A 6,888-nucleotide genomic window follows, 5' to 3' on the forward strand; every position below is an offset into this window, starting at 1 on the left:
ACAAAACTTTGGTCCTACAAAATATTTTCCAGTACACAAAGTCTATGATGACCTATCTGAAATATAAGGTGTAGAAAAGATACGAGAAGGATACGAAGGGTGAGTGAAGCATGAGCAGTCTAAAGATTAAAAAACGAGTGATGATGAAGCATCGTACGTGATATCATTACACAACGTCATAACCCTTGCATTTCGGTGAACTTTCTAGTTTACATACTGTAATTATATTATTTTCTTTTTTGAAAAAGAAAAAAAAAAGAGAAAGATGCCTTCGGGTGCAAGTAGTACATACATACACTGATAAACACACATGGATAGTAGTTGAAAGAGAAGGTAGTATAAAAGCGACACTAGTACCCTATCATCAGCCATCATCACATTCTGAATTATATTCATCAATTCAATGGCATTATACACAAAAAACGTTTCTTCTTATTTCACAGGCATTCCATCAGCATCATCATGGTTCGAGCTATATGCTGCCTTCTCCACCTTCATGATGCTTCTCAGAACAGCAATCAACGACATGGTTCCTCGTCAACTCCGTAACTTGATCACCACAAAGCTCGAATCTTTCTTCGCCAAGTTCCAGTCCGGCAACCAAGTCTCCCTCAAGATCGACCGCAGTTGGGACAGAACCTCCGGCAAGAACCGCAACGAACTCTACCATGCCGCACACGAATACCTTCCTTCAAGGATCAACAGAACCTACAAGACACTCAAAGTTGGCAAGCTTGAAGATTGCAAGAACCTCGTGCTTGCCGTTGATGGAAACCATGAAGTTGTGGATGAATTTGAAGGAAGCAAGTTCACGTGGATGCTCGATGAGAAAACCGAGAAGGATTCCTCCAAGCCCAAGTACACATTCATATTGAGCTTCCATGAGAAGCAGAGAGAGAAAGCCATGGAGAGGTACATACCTCATGTGCTGAGAACCTACGAGGCCATGAAAGCGGAGCAGAAGATTGTTAAAATCTACTCCAGGTCTTGTGATTACTGGGAACAGAGTGAGTTAACTCACCCTGCTACTTTTGACACGCTTGCCTTGGATCCTGAGTTGAAGACATCCATCATTGATGACTTGGATCGGTTCTTGAGGAGGAAGGAGCTGTACAAGAGAGTCGGGAAACCATGGAAACGGGGATACCTCTTGTACGGACCTCCAGGAACTGGGAAATCTAGCTTGGTTGCGGCCATTGCTAACTACTTGAAGTTCGATGTGTATGATTTGGAGCTTAACTCTGTTTTCTCCAACTCGGATCTCATGAGAGCAATTAGGAACACATCAAACCGTTCCATTATTGTGATTGAAGACATTGATTGTAACAAAGAGGTGCAGCCTCGATCACCAACGGAAGCCCTTTCAAGTCCCCAAGATTCAGAGTCTGACAAGGACGGGTTCGGGAAGGGAAAGGGGTTTACGCTCTCTGGTTTGCTGAACTACATGGATGGGTTGTGGTCAAGCTGTGGAGAAGAGAGGATCATGGTGTTCACCACAAACCACAAAGAGAGGATTGATGGGGCGTTGCTGAGGCCGGGTCGCATGGACATGCACATCAACTTGTCATTTCTTAAGGGTAAAGGCTTCAGAGTCTTGGCTTCCAATTATCTTGGACTTGATGGCCATCACCCTCTCTTTCAGCAGATCGATGACTTGTTGGAAAAACAGAGGTCACCCCTGCAGTTGTGGCTGAGCACCTTATGAGATACGAGGACCCTCATCATTCTTTGGAAGCAATTGTCAAATTCCTCACACAAATGGACGCGCAGAATCAACTGGACTTGCAATTCACTACTACTACACCATCAACTTAGCAGCTTTCATTATCACCAATGAGATGTGTGGATGTACATGGGTTTTCCTTAAACCTGAAAAACCACTTCATTGCCAAAAATCTTGTGTATCGTCATATTTATCGTGAATAAGTGGACGCTTTCGAAATTGTTTTATTTTGTTTAATGTTATATATTCCATTATTTTTCAAAGCAGCCAGCACAGTCGCAAGCATCAAAATAATATGTGATGCTATCAGTTATGAATATACTTATATACATACATGCAAAAACCAAGTTCCATTGCCTCTGGCTCTGAGGGTAGGTCAGGGCAGAAATTCTAATATTCATTTATTTATTTATTAATTCACCTAAACAAGGCTAATACTGGTGCAAAAATCCCTCACTAGTACTGCTTTGGAACAAAAATGCTATTTGNTTAACATAATTACTTCTCCAAACAATAGAAGCAGCAGACAGAGCATAGCTGCTCTTCCATTCCAAGTTTCGGCACTTTTAGTCCAATCCCATCCCCACACCAATACTGGCATATTAATATAATATATCTATCTGTTCTTCTATTCTATTATATAAAAATTGTATTTTTGTACTTAACAATAAAACTGATGTAGCATATTTTTTAAAGTATTTTTTTATTTATGTTTTTTAACTCATTAAATATAAGTTATTACAATGAACTAATTATATCAACTAATTGATTTGATTAGATATTTAAATATTACATAATTTATTATTAATTTATATCAATTTGATTTGATAGTATTTCTTTATTTATTTCTTTTAATATTCTGTTAGTATTTTTTAATTTATTTCTTTTAATTTATTAAATCAAATTTATTATGTGTATTAATTAATTGATTTGATTGATTTATTAGTCATTAAAATAATAAATCTATGAATAAAATAAATAATTGAAATATTTTTAACTAATAATTGAATCAAATCAAATCATATATATTGAGTGAAATTCAAATCATGTGAATTAAGAACTAAAATAAGATGATTTTTTACTTATTCAAATTAAATATAATAAATATAAATTAATTTTGTTAGACAATTATGGTCTTCTAATCTACTATATATAAATGGCCACACAAAATCATAAGAATCGTCATTTTTATTGCTCTTAACTTGCTATTTCAACTTTTTTTTATTTTTTTATGTATAATTTTTTTATGTATAAATGTATTCAAAATGAGAAGGTACAGATGAGTGTTTTATTGATTGTTTGTTTAACGAATACTATAATCCAAAAATATCTCAATTTAGACGTTCTATCACTGTCGATGGAAGTTGAACCTATAGTAATTTAAGGTGGCGAATGTATTTTTTATAATATTGAATTAAAGAATATTTGTTAAAATGACTATATCTATTGTAATAAAAAAAATTTAATGGTTAGATTTTTATATCAGTCTTGTGAATTCTTTGAAGGCCCAAGACAATAAAATAAGCTGATTTTAATAGCTTTAGAAGCTAAATTTAATTGTTCAAGTAAACACCACTAATTATATTAATAAAGTAATTTTGTAATAATGTGATTTACATTTTAATTTTCTCGAGTAAATTCAATTCAAAATGTAGAAATTGGACTCAATTACACTAAAATTTTAAAGACAAAATAGAATTTCACAGCAAAATTAATATTCATTAAGAAAATAAATTTATTTATGACTCTTTCCTAATTATAAATAAGACTTAGAAAAAAATATTAATGTCATTATTGTTATCAACTAAATCATAATATTAGGTAGTTGATAGTTTCATAAGTTGACATGGCATGCTCTTGAGAGTGTTTAACGATTTATTTTTTTAACTCATTAAATATAATTTATTACGATAAATTAACTATATCAACTAATTGATTTGATTAGATATTTAAATATCACATAATTTATTATAATTTATATCAATCTATGAATAAAATAAACAACTGAGATATTTTTTATTAATAATTAAATAAAATCAAATCAGATATATTGAGCTAAGTTCAAGTAATGTGAATTAAGGATTAAATCAAAATAAGATTATTTGTTACTTATTCAAATTGAATGCAATAAATACAAATTTATTTTGTTAGATAATCATGGTCTTCTGGTATTCTATATATAGACAGCCACACAAAATTATAAGAATTATCATTTTTATCGTTTTTGCTATTTTAATTTTTTTCTTTTCTTTTTTTCTTTATATATAATTTCTTTTATGTACAAATGTACTCAAAATGAGAAGACATGGATGAGTATTTCATTATTGTTGGTTTGATGAATACTATAACTCGAAAATGTCTTAATTTAGGCATTATAAAAATGAATACTATTGTTGGTTTGATAGTTGAAACGGTAGTAATTCAGGGTGGCCATAGTATTTTATATAGTATTAGATATAAGAATATTTTTAAAAATGAATATACTCATTGTAATTAATTTTTTTGTCAATTTGTTATCTTTTACTTAATAAACAATATCCATGTTGAATATATTATTTTCATCAGAAGTCATACAAAATTGATTGATAATTCTATATATAAAAATACTCATGTGATAAATAAACACCATGTTGTTACTTCACCAAAGTTAATTCTTCTATGATTATCCCAATGTATAACACTATCAGATAAAAATTAATTAGATTACATTTATTTTCAACGAGGTGGGCAAACTTTTCATGGTTGGAATTGAGGAAGGTTAAAAAAAATACTAACAATACAAATATTTTTTATTTTTAATACCCAATAATAAATATATAAATTAAAACTAATATTGTTTCGTACAAAATAATAAAATGTATATTATACTCAAAACATATCCAATCCGTATTAATTGTCATTGTTTATTAGCTACGTTGTGATAAATCTGGTTATTAAAAAAATTAAAATTAATTTAAATATACACAATATTATTCCACATTATTTCACGTCTTTTATTTTTATTTTTAAGTCATATATATTATAATAGAACCTCATCTTTTTACCAACAGTTTTTCTATTCAGTAATTTCTATAAAGAAAAGATTGATGATTTTGTTATTTTCAGTTCTTTGGTGTGTGGACGACGCATAATAATATTATGTTTGACAAGAATATATAGGATTTTGAAAGGCTTAAACATCTATTTGGTCTTTAGCGTATTCGTAGATGAAGTGGATAGCAGATAAAAAGATGGCTAATAAAACAATAAATGGTTAAAGCTTCGTCAATGCTAATAATTATAGTACTTTTTTGGATTTGATTGTTTCTTTATTATTATATATTGTTCTGTTTAATTTGAGCTAAAAAGATTTTTGATGATCATTTTATCGTGTTAGTGTAAAGATTGCAGGTGTTGTATTTACTTTGTATGCTCTTAAATTTTACGTCCTTTATGGATATTTGTAATTAAGTAATTACTAAAAGAATTTAGTTTAATATCTATTTTATATTCTATTTAAATCATAATAGTGAGTAAATATTTTTTCCAAAATAAACAATGCGATTTTTTTGTAAAAATAAAATTTAAATAATTATAAAATTAGATTATACTACAGTATTTTGATGCTAGATTTGCTATAAAAAAAATTCTAGAAATATTATATTGTATTATATAATTTGGTTAAATTTTTCTTATCTTCGATCTAGATTATTTGGATTGGCATATTCTAAAAAAGTATTATTCAAATTTTTTAAATTATTAAATCAAATTAGTGTATGTTTTCGTATTTTGTATGGGATAATACACAAAATTATATTAAAAATTTTATTAAAAAATTAAATAATATATATAGTAATTATTATTATAAATATTTTATAAAATTATAATTAAAATCAAACTCTTAAAATTTTTAATATTAAAATATTAAAAATAATTAGTATTTATTTTAGTCAATTTGAGTTTGTTAAGTAATCATTTCACTCGTCTGTATAAACAACTATTAGGAGTTAGAATCTCGCCTTGTATATATAGCAATTCATTGGCTAGCGATAAACCCTTAAGAAAAATGAGTATCAATACGTGGTTAGATTTGGCAGGAGTTTTCGAATACGCAGGTACCCGACCTGTCCATACCCAGATGAAATGGTAATAACTTGACCCGAGTCGGGGCAGATTTTGCTCAAGATAGGTATCGCCGAGTTTAGGATGTACCCGCCCCGAATATATACATATAAACACTTTTTAGGAATTAGGATTTGCCTCACATCACACATGATTCATAACTTCAATCTATACTCTATAGCCATGCAAGATAAATATCAATCATCCTCACCTAAAATCCTCTTCTTCTCAACTTCTTCACAAATTTAAAAAAAAAATAATACTTATATGCATATATACCACTTATTATATTATATTTGTCTCAAAATAAAATATAAATAGTTCTTTTGTATTTTATGTTAAAAAATATTTTGTTAAACTTAACACATAATAATTATATTGTTAAATTTGATTTAGTATGAAAAATAAATAAATACACTAAAAAAAGTGATAATTAATTATATTATATTAGTTAATTAATTAATAATTAAATTAAAACTTAGTTTTCTAATTAAATACAACTTAAATTATTAGTGATTTGTAAAACAATTGTTTAAAAATATATATAAAAAAATAATATTTAGTCATGTTAAAAATAAAAAAAAGTCCTTATAAATATTTTTTTGTTATTTTAAATATTATACTATGTATATGAAATTATATTTTTATTATTTTAAATATTATAATAATGATTGTGTGTATATTTTTAGTTCTTATCAATATGTATTAGATAGTTATAATTTTAAATTTTGAATATATCTAAACCAATTTAGATTGGTCAAGTGATCAACTTAGTCATCTGCTTAAGTAAGTATTGAGGGTTCAAATTCTGTCTCGTATGTATAGCAAATCTTTGTCAGCCAATTGTAGATTTTTAAATGAAATTCAAATTTATGACGGATTTGTCCTTAACTTGTTGAGTATTGTGAGAAGCAAAAATATATATATATATACCTAAATTTTATTATATTTTTGTCCCCATTACTAAATTTTTCTGAGTCCGTCACTGTTCACAGCTTATGTCATCATCGCTGCTCATCCCGTTACCGTCGTTGTTGAGCCCGTCGCCACCTTTCTCCTGCCGA

General features: G+C 28.6%; 1 pseudogene; it reads left to right on the forward strand.

The window, feature by feature from the left end:
* Positions 1-333: 333 nt before the first annotated feature.
* LOC107487952 (AAA-ATPase At2g18193-like) lies at positions 334-1,950 on the forward strand (annotated as a pseudogene).
* The last annotated feature ends 4,938 nt before the right edge of the window (positions 1,951-6,888 follow it).

The sequence above is a fragment of the Arachis duranensis genome, chromosome 5, assembly GCF_000817695.3.
Source record: "Arachis duranensis cultivar V14167 chromosome 5, aradu.V14167.gnm2.J7QH, whole genome shotgun sequence".
NCBI classification, from domain to species: domain Eukaryota; kingdom Viridiplantae; phylum Streptophyta; class Magnoliopsida; order Fabales; family Fabaceae; genus Arachis; species Arachis duranensis.